We start from the raw sequence: 13,767 nt of genomic DNA, 5'->3' as shown, positions 1-13,767 counted from the left end.
ATGGCTACTTCCGTGCCGTCATAGCTCGCCTGGTAAAACACCCCATCCTTGAGCACCACGAATATATCCGGATCCTCTTCGAATCCGGGGTCAAGGTCCCGGTTGTGGCCATCTGGCTGCGGGGCAGGGCTGTGAAGCCCCTCGGAGATCTTTCGCCATTGCTGTTATAAATGGACGGATTAGTATTCATTGAAAGTGGCTCAGGGAGTGGAGTGAGTAGAGCAGAGGGGTTGGGACTTACCCAGCTAGGAGGATTGTACATGGAAAATCCATCTTTGTGCTTGATACGAAGAAACTCATCTTCCTCCCCTTTGAACAGTTCGGCCAATATTTTGGCTAGAGCGGCGGGGGTGTCCGGACCCTTTCGGCCACAGCGGGAGGCGTCATCCTCCCCATTGTAGTGCCACATGGGAAGCCCTCTGTATTGGAGTGGCTGAACCCCCCGTACTATGGAAGTCGCCATTACCTCGACTATTGGTAATCTGGACTGGGCGAGCGTCTTTATCTTGCTCATGAGTTGATGAACTTCCGCACTATCTTCCTCCTCGAGGCTTCGAGGGCGCCAGCTGTGGCGTTTCCTCAAAGGAACGCTTGTAAACTCGGGAAGACCCCTCCAAACTGGGTCAGGAAGTGCAACGTCCTCGATATAGAACCATTCGGAAGGCCATTCTTCGGATGCTTTCTTTGGTGTGCCGGACAGGTATCCGGTCTCGGCGATGCACCATACCTCGGCTCCGCCCACTTCAAATATGGATCCCTCGTGGTTACGCGGGACGAGACAGAACAACTTTCTCCATAATTCAAAATGGGCCTCACAACCCAGGAATAGCTCACAAAGAGCAACATAACCCGCGATGTGCAGGATGGAGGCGAGAGTGAAGTTGTGCAGTTGGAGGTGTTGGAAATATGCCCTAGAGGCAATAATAAATGGTTATTATTATATTTCTTTGTTCATGATAATCGTCTATTGTTCATGCTATAATTGTATTATCCGAAAATCGTAATACATGTGTGAATACATACACCACAACGTGTCCCTAGTAAGCCTCTAGTTGACTAGCTCGTTGATCAACAGATAGTCACGGTTTCCTGACTATGGACATTGGATGTCGTTGATAACGGGATCACATCATTAGGAGAATGATGTGATGGACAAGACCCAATCCTAAGCATAGCATAAAAGATCGTGTAGTTTCGTTTGCTAGAGCTTTTCCAATGTCAAGTATCTTTTCCTTAGACCATGAGATCGTGCAACTCCCGGATACCGTAGGAGTGCTTTGGGTGTGCCAAACGTCACAACGTAACTGGGTGACTATAAAGGTGCACTACGGGTATCTCCGAAAGTGTCTGTTGGGTGGGCACGGATCGAGACTGGGATTTGTCACTCCGTGTGACGGAGAGGTATCTCTGGGCCCACTCGGTAATGCATCATCATAATGAGCTCAATGTGACTAAGGCATTAGTCACGGGATCATGCATTGCGGTACGAGTAAAGAGACTTGCCGGTAACGAGATTGAACAAGGTATTGGGATACCGACGATCGAATCTCGGGCAAGTAACATACCGATTAACAAAGGGAATTGTATACGGGATTGATTGAATCCTCGACATCATGGTTCATCCGATGAGATCATCGTGGAACATGTGGGAGCCAACATGGGTATCCAGATCCCGATGTTGGTTATTGACTGGAGAGGCGTCTCGGTCATGTCTGCATGTCTCCCGAACCCGTAGGGTCTACACACTTAAGGTTCGGTGACGCTAGGGTTGTAGAGATATGTGTATGCAGAAACCCGAAAGTTGTTCGGAGTCCCGGATGAGATCCCGGACGTCACGAGGAGTTCCGGAATGGTCCGGAGGTAAAGAATTATATATAGGAAGTCAAGTTTCGGCCACCGGGAAAGTTTCGGGGGTCACCGGTATTGTACCGGGACCACCAGAAGGGTCCCGGGGGTCCATCGGGTGGGGCCACCTATCCCGGAGGGGCCCATGGGCTGAAGTGGGAAGGGAACCAGCCCCTAGTGGGCTGGGCGCCCCCCCATGGGCCTCCCCACTGCACCTAGGGTTGGAAACCCTAGGGTGGGGGGGCGCCCCACTTGCCATGGGGGGCAAGGCACCCCCCTGGCCGCCGCCCCCCCCCCTTCCCAGGGGGCCTATATAAAGGGGGGAGGGAGGGCAGCAACATTACAGCCTTGGGCGCCTCCCTCCTCCCCTGCTATACCTCTCTCTCTCGTAGAAGCTCGGCGAAGCCCTGCCGGCATCCCGCTACATCCACCACCACGCCGTCGTGCTGCTGGATCTCCATCAACCTCTCCTTCCCCCTTGCTGGATCAAGAAGGAGGAGACGTCGCTGCACCGTACGTGTGTTGAACGCGGAGGTGCCGTCCGTTCGGCACTCGGTCATCGGTGATTTGGATCACGGCGAGTACGACTCCGTCATCCACGTTCATTGGAACGCTTCCGCTCGCGATCTACAAGGGTATGTAGATGCACTCCTTTCCCCTCGTTGCTAGTATACTCCATAGATGCATCTTGGTGAGCGTAGGAAAATTTTAAAATTATGCTACGATTCCCAACAGTGGCATCATGAGCCAGGCCTATGCGTAGTTACTATGCACGAGTAGAACACAAAGCAGTTGTGGGCGTTGATGTTGCCAATTCTTCTTGCCGCTACTAGTCGTATCTTGTTTCGGCGGTATTGTAGGATGAAGCGGCCCGAACCGACCTTACACGTACGCTTACGTGAGACAGGTTCCACCGACTGACATGCACTAGTTGCATAAGGTGGCTAGCGGGTGTCTGTCTCTCCTACTTTAGTCGGAACGGATTCGATGAAAAGGGTCCTTATGAAGGGTAAATAGAAATTGGCAAATCACGTTGTGGTCATACGTAGGTAAGAAACGTTCTTGCTAGAAACCTACAAACCACGTAAAAACTTGCAACAATAATTAGAGGACGTCTAACTTGTTTTTGCAGCAAGTGCTATGTGATGTGATATGGCCAGAAGATATGATGAATGATATATGTGATGTATGAGATTGATCACATTCTTGTAATAGGAATCACGACTTGCATGTCGATGAGTATGACAACCGGCAGGAGCCATAGGAGTTGTCTTTATTATTTTGCATGACCTGCGTGTCATTGAATAACGCCATGTAAATTACTTTACTTGTTGCTAAACGCGTTAGCCATAGAAGTAGAAGTAATCGTTGGCGTGACGACTTCATGAAGACACAATGATGGAGATCATGGTGTCATGCCGGTGATGAAGATGATCATGGTGCCCCGAAGATGGAGATCAAAGGAGCATAATGATATTGGCCATATCATGTCACTATTTGATTGCATGTGATGTTTATCATGTTTTTTGCATCTTATTTGCTTAGAACGACGGTAGTAAGTAAGATGATCCCTTATGATAATTTCAAGAATAGTGTTCCCCCTAACTGTGCACCGTTGCGAAGGTTCGTTGTTTCGAAGCACCACGTGATGATCGGGTGTGATAGATTCTAACGTTCGAATACAACGGGTGTTGACGAGCCTAGCATGTACAGACATGGCCTCGGAACACACGCAATACACTTAGGTTGACTTGACGAGCCTAGCATGTACAGACATGGCCTCGGAACACGGAGGACCGAAAGGTCGAGCATGAGTCGTATAGAAGATACGATCAACATGGAGATGTTCACCGATCTTGACTAGTCCGTCTCACGTGATGATCGGACACGGCCTAGTTAACTCGGATCATGTTTCACTTAGATGACTAGAGGGATGTCTATCTGGGTGGGAGTTCATTAAATAATTTGATTAGATGAACTTAATTATCATGAACTTAGTCTAAAATCTTTACACTATGTCTTGTAGATCAAATGGCCAACGTTGTCCTCAATTTCAACGCGTTCCTAGAGAAAACCAAGCTGAAAGATGATGGCAGCAACTATACGGACTGGGTCCGGAACCTGAGGATCATCCTCATAGTAGCCAAGAAAGATTATGTCTTAGAAGCACCGCTAGGTGAAGCACCAATCCCAGAGAACCAAGACGTTATGAACGCTTGGCAATCACGTGCTGATGATTACTCCCTCGTTCAGTGCGGCATGCTTTACAGCTTAGAACCGGGTCTCCAAAAGCGTTTTGAGAAACATGGAGCATATGAGATGTTCGAGGAGCTGAAATTGGTTTTCCAAGCTCATGCCCGGGTCGAGAGATATGAAGTCTCCGACAAGTTCTTCAGCTGTAAAATGGAGGCAAATAGTTCTGTAAGTGAGCACATACTCAGAATGTCTGGCTTGCACAACCGCTTGACTCAGCTGGGAGTTAATCTCCCGGATGACGCGGTCATTGACAGAATCCTTCAGTCGCTTCCACCAAGCTACAAGAGCTTTGTGATGAACTTCAATATGCAGGGGATGGAAAAGACCATTCCTGAGATATATTCAATGCTGAAATCAGCGGAGGTGGAGATCAGAAAAGAACATCAAGTGTTGATGGTGAATAAAACCACTAAGTTCAAGAAGGGCAAGGGTAAGAAGAACTTCAAGAAGGACGGCAAGGGAGTTGCCGCGCCCGGTAAGCCAGTTGCCGGGAAGAAGTCGAACAATGGACCCAAGCCCGAGACTGAGTGCTTTTATTGCAAGGGAAGTGGTCACTGGAAGCGGAACTGCCCCAAATACTTAGCGGACAAGAAGGCCGGCAACACCAAAGGTATATGTGATATACATGTAATTGATGTGTACCTTACCAGTACTCATAGTAGCTCCTGGGTATTTGATACCGGTGCGGTTGCTCATATTTGTAACTCAAAACAGGAACTACGGAATAAACGGAGACTGGCGAAGGACGAGGTGACGATGCGCGTCGGGAATGGTTCCAAGGTCGATGTGATCGCCGTCGGCACGCTACCTCTACATCTACCCACGGGATTAGTTTTAAACCTCAATAATTGTTATTTAGTGCCAGCTTTGAGCATGAACATTGTATCTGGATCTCGTTTAATTCGAGATGGCTACTCATTTAAATCCGAGAATAATGGTTGTTCTATTTATTTGAGAGATATGTTTTATGGTCATGCCCCGCTGGTCAATGGTTTATTCTTGATGAATCTCGAACGTGATGTTACACATATTCATAGTGTGAATACCAAAAGATGTAAAGTTGATAACGATAGTCCCACGTACTTGTGGCACTGCCGCCTTGGTCACATTGGTGTCAAGCGCATGAAGAAGCTCCATGCAGATGGACTTTTGGAGTCTCTTGATTATGAATCATTTGACACGTGCGAACCATGCCTCATGGGTAAGATGACCAAGACTCCGTTCTCCGGAACAATGGAGCGAGCAACCAACTTATTGGAAATCATACATACCGATGTGTGCGGTCCAATGAGTGTTGAGGCTCGCGGAGGATATCGTTATGTTCTCACTCTCACTGATGATTTAAGTAGATATGGGTATGTCTACCTAATGAAACACAAGTCTGAAACCTTTGAAAAGTTCAAGGAATTTCAGAGTGAAGTTGAGAATCAACGTGACAGGAAAATAAAATTCTTACGATCAGATCGTGGTGGAGAATATTTAAGTCACAAATTTGGTACACACTTAAGGAAATGTGGAATAGTTTCACAACTCACGCCGCCTGGAACACCTCAGAGAAACGGTGTGTCCGAACGTCGTAATCGCACTCTATTGGATATGGTGCGATCTATGATGTCTCTTACCGATTTACCACTCTCATTTTGGGGCTATGCTTTAGAGACTGCCGCATTCACTTTAAATAGGGCTCCGTCGAAATCCGTTGAGACGACACCGTATGAATTATGGTTTGGGAAGAAACCTAAGCTGTCGTTTCTAAAAGTTTGGGGATGCGATGCTTATGTCAAGAAACTTCAACCTGAAAAGCTCGAACCCAAGTCGGAAAAATGCGTCTTCATAGGATACCCTAAGGAAACTATTGGGTATACCTTCTACCTCAGATCCGAAGGCAAGATCTTCGTTGCCAAGAACGGGTCCTTTCTGGAGAAGGAGTTTCTCTCGAAAGAATTGAGTGGGAGGAAAGTGGAACTTGATGAGGTGATAGTCACCCCTTCCGTACCGGAAAGTAGCGCAGCGCGGGAAAATGTTCCTGTGGTGCCTACACAGACTGGGGAGGAAGTTAATGATGATGATCATGAAGCTTCGGATCAAGTTACTACTGAACTTCGTAGGTCCACAAGGACACGTTCCGCACCAGAGTGGTACGGCAACCCTGTCCTGGAAACCATGTTGTTAGACAACGGTGAACCTTCGAACTATGAAGAGGCGATGGCGGGCCCGGATTCCGACAAATGGCTAGAAGCCATGAAATCTGAGATAGGATCCATGTATGAAAACGAAGTATGGACTTTGACTGACTTGCCCGATGATCGGCGAGCCATAGAAAACAAATGGATCTTTAAGAAGAAGACAGACGCGGATGGTAATGTGACCATCTATAAGGCTCGACTTGTCGCTAAGGGTTATCGACAAGTTCAAGGGGTTGACTACGATGAGACTTTCTCACCCATAGCGAAGCTGAAGTCCGTCCGAATCATGTTAGCAATTGCCGCATACTATGATTATGAGATATGGCAGATGGATGTCAAAACGGCATTCCTTAACGGCTTCCTTAAGGAAGAGTTGTATATGATGCAGCCGGAAGGTTTTGTCGATCCTAAGAATGCTAACAAAGTATGCAAGCTCCAGCGCTCAATCTATGGGCTGGTGCAAGCATCTCGGAGTTGGAACATTCGCTTTGATGAGATGATCAAAGCGTTTGGGTTTACACAGACTTATGGAGAAGCCTGTGTTTACAAGAAAGTGAGTGGGAGCTCTGTAGCATTTCTCATATTATATGTGGATGCCATACTATTGATGGGAAATAGAATTCTTGGAAAGTATAAAGGCCTATTTGAATAAGTGTTTTTCAATGAAGGACCTTGGAGAAGCTGCTTATATATTAGGCATCAAGATCTACAGAGATAGATCAAGACGCCTCATTGGTCTTTCACAGAGTACATACCTTGACAAGATATTGAAGAAGTTCAATATGGATCAGTCCAAGAAGGGGTTCTTGCCTGTATTGCAAGGTGTGCAATTGAGCACGGCTCAATGCCCGACCACGGCAGAAGATAGAGAAAAGATGAGTGTCATCCCCTATGCCTCGGCCATAGGGTCTATTATGTATGCCATGCTGTGTACCAGACCTGATGTAAACCTTGCCGTAAGTTTGGTAGGAAGGTACCAAAGTAATCTCGGCATGGAACACTGGACAACGGTCAAGAATATCCTAAAGTACCTGAAAAGGACTAAGGATATGTTTCTCGTTTATGGAGGTGACGAAGAGCTCGTCGTAAAGGGTTACGTCGACGCTAGCTTCGACACAGATCTGGATGACTTGAAGTCACAAACCGGATACGTGTATATATTGAATGGAGGAGCAGTAAGCTGGTGCAGTTGCAAGCAAAGCGTCGTGGCGGGATCTACATGTGAAGCGGAGTACATGGCAGCCTCGGAGGCAGCACAGGAAGCAGTCTGGATGAAGGAGTTCATTACCGACCTAGGGGTGATTCCCAATGCGTCGGGCCCGATGACTCTCTTCTGTGACAACACTGGAGCTATTGCTCTTGCGAAGGAGCCCAGGTTTCACAGGAAGACCAGGCATATTAAGCGTCGCTTCAACTTCATTCGTGAAAGTGTTCAAAATGGAGACATAGATGTTTGTAAAGTTCATACGGACCTGAATGTAGCAGATCCGTTGACTAAACCTTTCCCTAGGGCAAAACATGATCAACACCAGGACGCAATGGGTGTTCGATTCATCACTATGTAACTAGATTATTGAATCTAGTGCAAGTGGGAGACTGTTGGAAATATGCCCTAGAGGCAATAATAAATGGTTATTATTATATTTCTTTGTTCATGATAATCGTCTATTGTTCATGCTATAATTGTATTATCCGGAAATCGTAATACATGTGTGAATACATAGACCACAACGTGTCCCTAGTAAGCCTCTAGTTGACTAGCTCGTTGATCAACAGATAGTCACGGTTTCCTGACTATGGACATTGGATGTCGTTGATAACGGGATCACATCATTAGGAGAATGATGTGATGGACAAGACCCAATCCTAAGCATAGCATAAAAGATCGTGTAGTTTCGTTTGCTAGAGCTTTTCCAATGTCAAGTATATTTTCCTTAGACCATGAGATCGTGCAACTCCCGGATACCGTAGGAGTGCTTTGGGTGTGCCAAACGTCACAACGTAACTGGGTGACTATAAAGGTGCACTACGGGTATCTCCGAAAGTGTCTGTTGGGTTGGCACGGATCGAGACTGGGATTTGTCACTCCGTGTGACGGAGAGGTATCTCTGGGCCCACTCGGTAATGCATCATCATAATGAGCTCAATGTGACTAAGGCGTTAGTCACGGGATCATGCATTGCGGTACGAGTAAAGAGACTTGCCGGTAACGAGATTGAACAAGGTATTGGGATACCAACGATCGAATCTCGGGCAAGTAACATACCGATTAACAAAGGGAATTGTATACGGGATTGATTGAATCCTCGACATCGTGGTTCATCCGATGAGATCATCGTGGAACATGTGGGAGCCAACATGGGTATCCAGATCCCGCTGTTGGTTATTGACCGGAGAGGCGTCTCGGTCATGTCTGCATGTCTCCCGAACCCGTAGGGTCTACACACTTAAGGTTCGGTGACGCTAGGGTTGTAGAGATATGTGTATGCGGAAACCCGAAAGTTGTTCGGAGTCCCGGATGAGATCCCGGACGTCACGAGGAGTTCCGGAATGGTCCGGAGGTAAAGAATTATATATAGGAAGTCAAGTTTTGGCCACCGGGAAAGTTTCGGGGGTCACCGGTATTGTACCGGGACCACCGGAAGGGTCCCGGGGGTCCACCGGGTGGGGCCACCTATCCCGGAGGGCCCCATGTGTTGAAGTGGGAAGGGAACCAGCCCCTAGTGGGCTGGGCGCCCCCCATGGGCCTCTCCCCTGCACCTAGGGTTGGAAACCCTAGGGTGGGGGGGCGCCCCACTTGCCTTGGCGGGCAAGGCACCCCCCTGGCCGCCGCCCCCCCCCCCCTCCAGATGGGTTTGGCCGGCGCCCCCCTTCCCAGGGGGCCTATATAAAGGGGGGGAGGGAGGGCAGCAACATTACAGCCTTGGGCGCCTCCCTCCTCCCCTGCTACACCTCTCTCTCTCGTAGAAGCTCGGCGAAGCCCTGCTGGCATCCCGCTACATCCACCACCACGCCGTCGTGCTGCTGGATCTCCATCAACCTCTCCTTCCCCCTTGCTGGATCAAGAAGGAGGAGACGTCGCTGCACCGTACGTGTGTTGAACGCGGAGGTGCCGTCCGTTCGGCACTCGGTCATCGGTGATTTGGATCACGGCGAGTACGACTCCGTCATCCACGTTCATTGGAACGCTTCCGCTCGCGATCTACAAGGGTATGTAGATGCACTTCTTTCCCCTCGTTGCTTGTATACTCCATAGATGCATCTTGGTGAGCGTAGGAAATTTTTAAAATTATGCTACGATTCCCAACATGAGGCCATAATACTCCAGAAGCCCTCAGAGGAACGGATGAATTGGAAGTCTGACACCTCTTAGCAGATAAGGGACGAAGCACACCCGCTCCCCCCGGATGGGTTGGGGAAGTTCTCCGCCTGGGCCTCGCCATTGAAGGAGGTCAATCCAGCCAGGACAGGGACCAGATCCGCGGGGGGAAGAAATCCCTGCGTTTGCAGCTTCACTAGCTGACCGTGGGATACGGAACATTTCTCCCAATCGCCTTTTTCTGGGACGCAGGGACGGGAGGAAGAGCTGGGAGCGCTAGCCATGTTGGAGTGGTCTTTCTAGCAAGCTCTGAGGATTTTTCCGCATGGTGTTGAATGGATCTGAGATCCAATCTCTTTAAATAGACACTCCTCCTTACAGGGCCAGGGTGCTATGTGTAAAAACACCCTGGCCTCTCGCATTCGCTCGACACGTGGAAGCTGAAATTGTTGATACGCAGAAGCCGAGGGGTACGACATTAAATGGAAAGCCGAATACATCACCTTGAAGTCATCGGAGGAGGAACCCGCCATGTAATGCCGAAGACAATCTGCACGCCGGACACCTCGTCATTGAAGTCTGGTTCGGGGGCTACTGAGGGAGTCCTGGACTAAGGGGTCCTCGGGCATCCGACCTGTTAGCCATGGGTCGGACTGATGGGCTGTGAAGATACAAAGGCCGAAGGCTCTACCCGTGTCCGGATGGGACTCTCCCTGGCGTGGAAGGCAAGCTTGGCGACCAAATATGATGATTCCTTTCTCTGTAACCGACTTTATGCAACCCTAGTCCCCTCCGGTGTCTATATAAACCGGAGGGCTTAGTCCGAAGAAGAAGAATCATAATCGTAGTCATACAGGCTAGACTTCTAGGGGTTTAGCCATTACGATCTCGTGGTAGATCAACTCTTGTAATACTCATATTCATCAAGATCAATCAAGCAGGAAGTAGGGTACTACCTCCATAGAGAGGGCCCGAACCTTGGTAAACATTGTGCCCCCTGTCTACTGTTACCATCGATCCTAGACGCACAGTTCAGGACCCCCTACCCGAGATCCGCCGGTTTTGACACCGACAGTGTCCATGTACCCTCGTAGACCGAAAGCGGAAGCGTTTTGTGACGCCCCCGATTCACTCGTACACTAATCATGCACGCAAACGTGTACGATCAAGATCAGGGACTCACGGGAAGATATCACAACACAACTCTAAAAACATAAATAAGTCATACAAGCATCATAATACAAGCCAGGGGCCTCGAGGGCTCGAATACAAGTGATCGATCATAGACGAGTCAGCGGAAGCAACAATATCTGAGTACAGACATAAGTTAAACAAGTTGCCATAAGAAGGCTAGCACAAACTGGGATACAGATCGAAAGAGGCGCAGGCCTCCTGCCTGGGATCCTACTAAACTACTCCTGGTCGTCGGCGACGACCTGCATGAAGTAGTAGGCACCCTCGTGCTAGTACGAGTCATCGAAGGTGGCATCTGACTCCTGGGCTCCAACATCTGGTTGCAACATCCGAGAAAAAGAAGAAAAGGGGGAAAAGAGGGAGCAAAGCAACCGTGAGTACTCATCCAAAGTACTCGCAAGCAAAGATCTACACTACATATGCATGGGTATCTATGTAAAGGGGCAATATCGGTGGACTGAACTGCAGAATGCCAGAATAAGAGGGGGATAGCTAGTCCTGTCGAAGACTACGCTTCTGACAGCCTCCATCTTGCAGCATGTAGAAGAGAGTAGATGGTAAGTTCACCAAGTAGCATCGCATAGCATAATCCTACCCGGCGATCCTCTCCTCGTCGACCTGTGAGAGAGCGATCACCGGGTTGTATCTAGCACTTAGAAGGGTGTGTTTTATTAAGTATCCGGTTCTAGTAGTCATAAGGTCAAGGTACAACTCCGGGTCGTCCTTTTACCGAGGGACACAGCTATTCAAATAGATAAACTTCCCTGCAGGGGTGCACCACATAACCCAACACGCTCGATCCCATTTGGCCGGACACACTTTCCTGGGTCATGCCCGGCCTCGGAAGATCAACACGTCGCAGCCCCACCTAGGCAGAACAGAGAGGTCAGCACGCCGGTCTAAATCCTATGGCGCAGGGGTCTGGGCCCATCGCCCATTGCACACCTGCACATTGCGAGGGCGGCCGGAAGCAGACCTAGCAACCTCCATTACAAAGGAAGTTACGTTACGCGGTCCAATCTGGCACGCGCCGCTCAGTCGCTGACGTCACGAAGGCTTCGGCTGATACCATGACGTCGAGTGCCCATATCTTTCCCACGTAGTTGGTTAGTGCGTATAGACCAAATGGCCAGACTCAGATCAAATACCAAGATCTCGTTAAGCGTGTTATTATGAAGTAACCGCGAACGCCGACCAGGGCCAGGCCCATCTCTCGCCTAGGTGGTCTCAACCTGCCCTGTCGCTCCGCCACAAAGATCCACTCGCGGGTACTCCACGAGCCGACCTGACTTTAGTCACCACAGGTATCATGTAAAGTATATAAGTATATACCCGTGATCACCTCCCGAGTGATCACGACCCGATAGTATAGCAAGGCAGACGGACAAGAGTGTAGGGCCACAGATGGAATACTAGCATCCTATATTAAGCATGTAGGATTGCAAGTAAAGGTAACAACAGTAGTAGCAAGGACAGGCTATGCAGCAGAATAGGATTAACGGAAAGCAGTAACAAGCTATACTACTCTAATGCAAGCAGTATAGAGAAGAATAGGCGATATCTGGTGATCAAGGGGGCTTGCCTGATTGCTCTGGCAAGCAGGAGGGGTCGTCAACACCGTAGTCGTACTCAGTAGTAGCGGCGTCGGTCTCGGAGTCTGGCGAGCGAAGAGGGGGAAGAAACAATAAATATAATGCAAACATATGCATGACGACGCATGACATGACAATGAGCGTTGCTAGGGGTGACCAATCGCGGTAATAGGTGATACCGGCGAAGGGGGAAACACCCGGGAAAGTATTCCCGGTGTTTCGCGTTTCCGGACAGATGAACCGGAGGGGGAAAGTTGCGAGTTCGATATGTTAGGGATGTGTGGCGGACGAACGGGCTGCGTATCCGGATTCTCGTCGTTCTGAACAACTTTCATGTACAAAGTTTTTCCATCCGAGTTACGGATTATTTTATATGATTTTTCAAAGTTTTAAGGATTTTCTAAAATATTTCAATTCGAAATTATATACCTAAATACTCCTGTCACATGGTGATGTGCTAGCCAGTGTGTATTATAGGTGGGTCCATGGGTTAGGTTGACCAGGTCAATTTGACTGGTCAACAGAATGTGTGGTCCACATGTCATTGTCCAAGTGCTAATAAAACAACTAACTAATTTAATCAAAGGGGAGTCCCACATGTCATGTGCTAGTAGATAACCTAACTACTAATTAGTAATTAGCCGCTAAGATAAAATGCACGGCCGGCCGGCGGTGGTTGTGCATACACACGCACACCACACGGGCTTGGACATGGCCACGGCCATGGCCACTAACAGCAACCAGCATCGGCTGGAACAACAACTAACAGCGGCAGTAGGGAAGAATCAGCAGCCGGCAATCAACAGCATCTAGGAGCAGCAATCGCTAGCAGCCAGGAGCAGCAGCGGCGGGCACCAGCAGTGAGCAGCAGCAAGCGGGAGCAGCAACAGCTTGCGGCAGCGACAGCAGAGGTAGCAGGGGGCGAGCGGCGGCTGCGGGCAGGTCACGCGGCGGCAACCAACAGTACACTGCAGCCGCATACGTCAGTTAAGCAGCAGAATCAGGCACCAGCTCACGCACATACGTACGTACGCGTACGCGCGAGATCGGATGTGTTCGGGGACGGCAAAATACGACCCAATCGAGGCGGAGGAAAGGGGATCCGGAGGAGTTGCTCACCACGGGGCCGGGGACGTGGTCGGGGAAGCCGGGGACGGTCGGGGTCGAGCGAATTGACGATGGCAGCCGGCGGTGCAGGATGTCGAAGACGAACTCGATGGCGGCGATGCGGGGAAAGAAGTCCACATCACCTCCTGGTGTTTCAGAAACGGGCTAACCCACACCCCCAGCCCTAATCCCGGTTAATTGACCCCCTGGACTATCCAAAACCAAGCAAAGCACCCCATGTCGCTGATTATGGTGGTTTTTGCAAGCG

At 49.3% G+C, this 13,767-nt stretch overlaps 1 long non-coding RNA gene across 1 annotated transcript; it reads right to left on the bottom strand.

Annotated features, from left to right (window-relative positions):
• Positions 1 to 10,796: 10,796 nt before the first annotated feature.
• Positions 10,797 to 13,650, bottom strand: LOC141039310 (uncharacterized). Its single transcript, XR_012200239.1, has 3 exons — positions 13,512 to 13,650; positions 12,383 to 12,457; positions 10,797 to 11,116 (listed from the first exon to the last, which is right to left on the bottom strand). It is a non-coding gene; the product is annotated as an uncharacterized lncRNA (long non-coding RNA).
• Positions 13,651 to 13,767: the final 117 nt, after the last annotated feature.

Source organism: Aegilops tauschii, chromosome 1 (assembly GCF_002575655.3).
Source record: "Aegilops tauschii subsp. strangulata cultivar AL8/78 chromosome 1, Aet v6.0, whole genome shotgun sequence".
NCBI classification, from domain to species: Eukaryota; Viridiplantae; Streptophyta; class Magnoliopsida; order Poales; family Poaceae; genus Aegilops; species Aegilops tauschii.
This window is presented reverse-complemented; position numbering and strand designations above follow the sequence as displayed.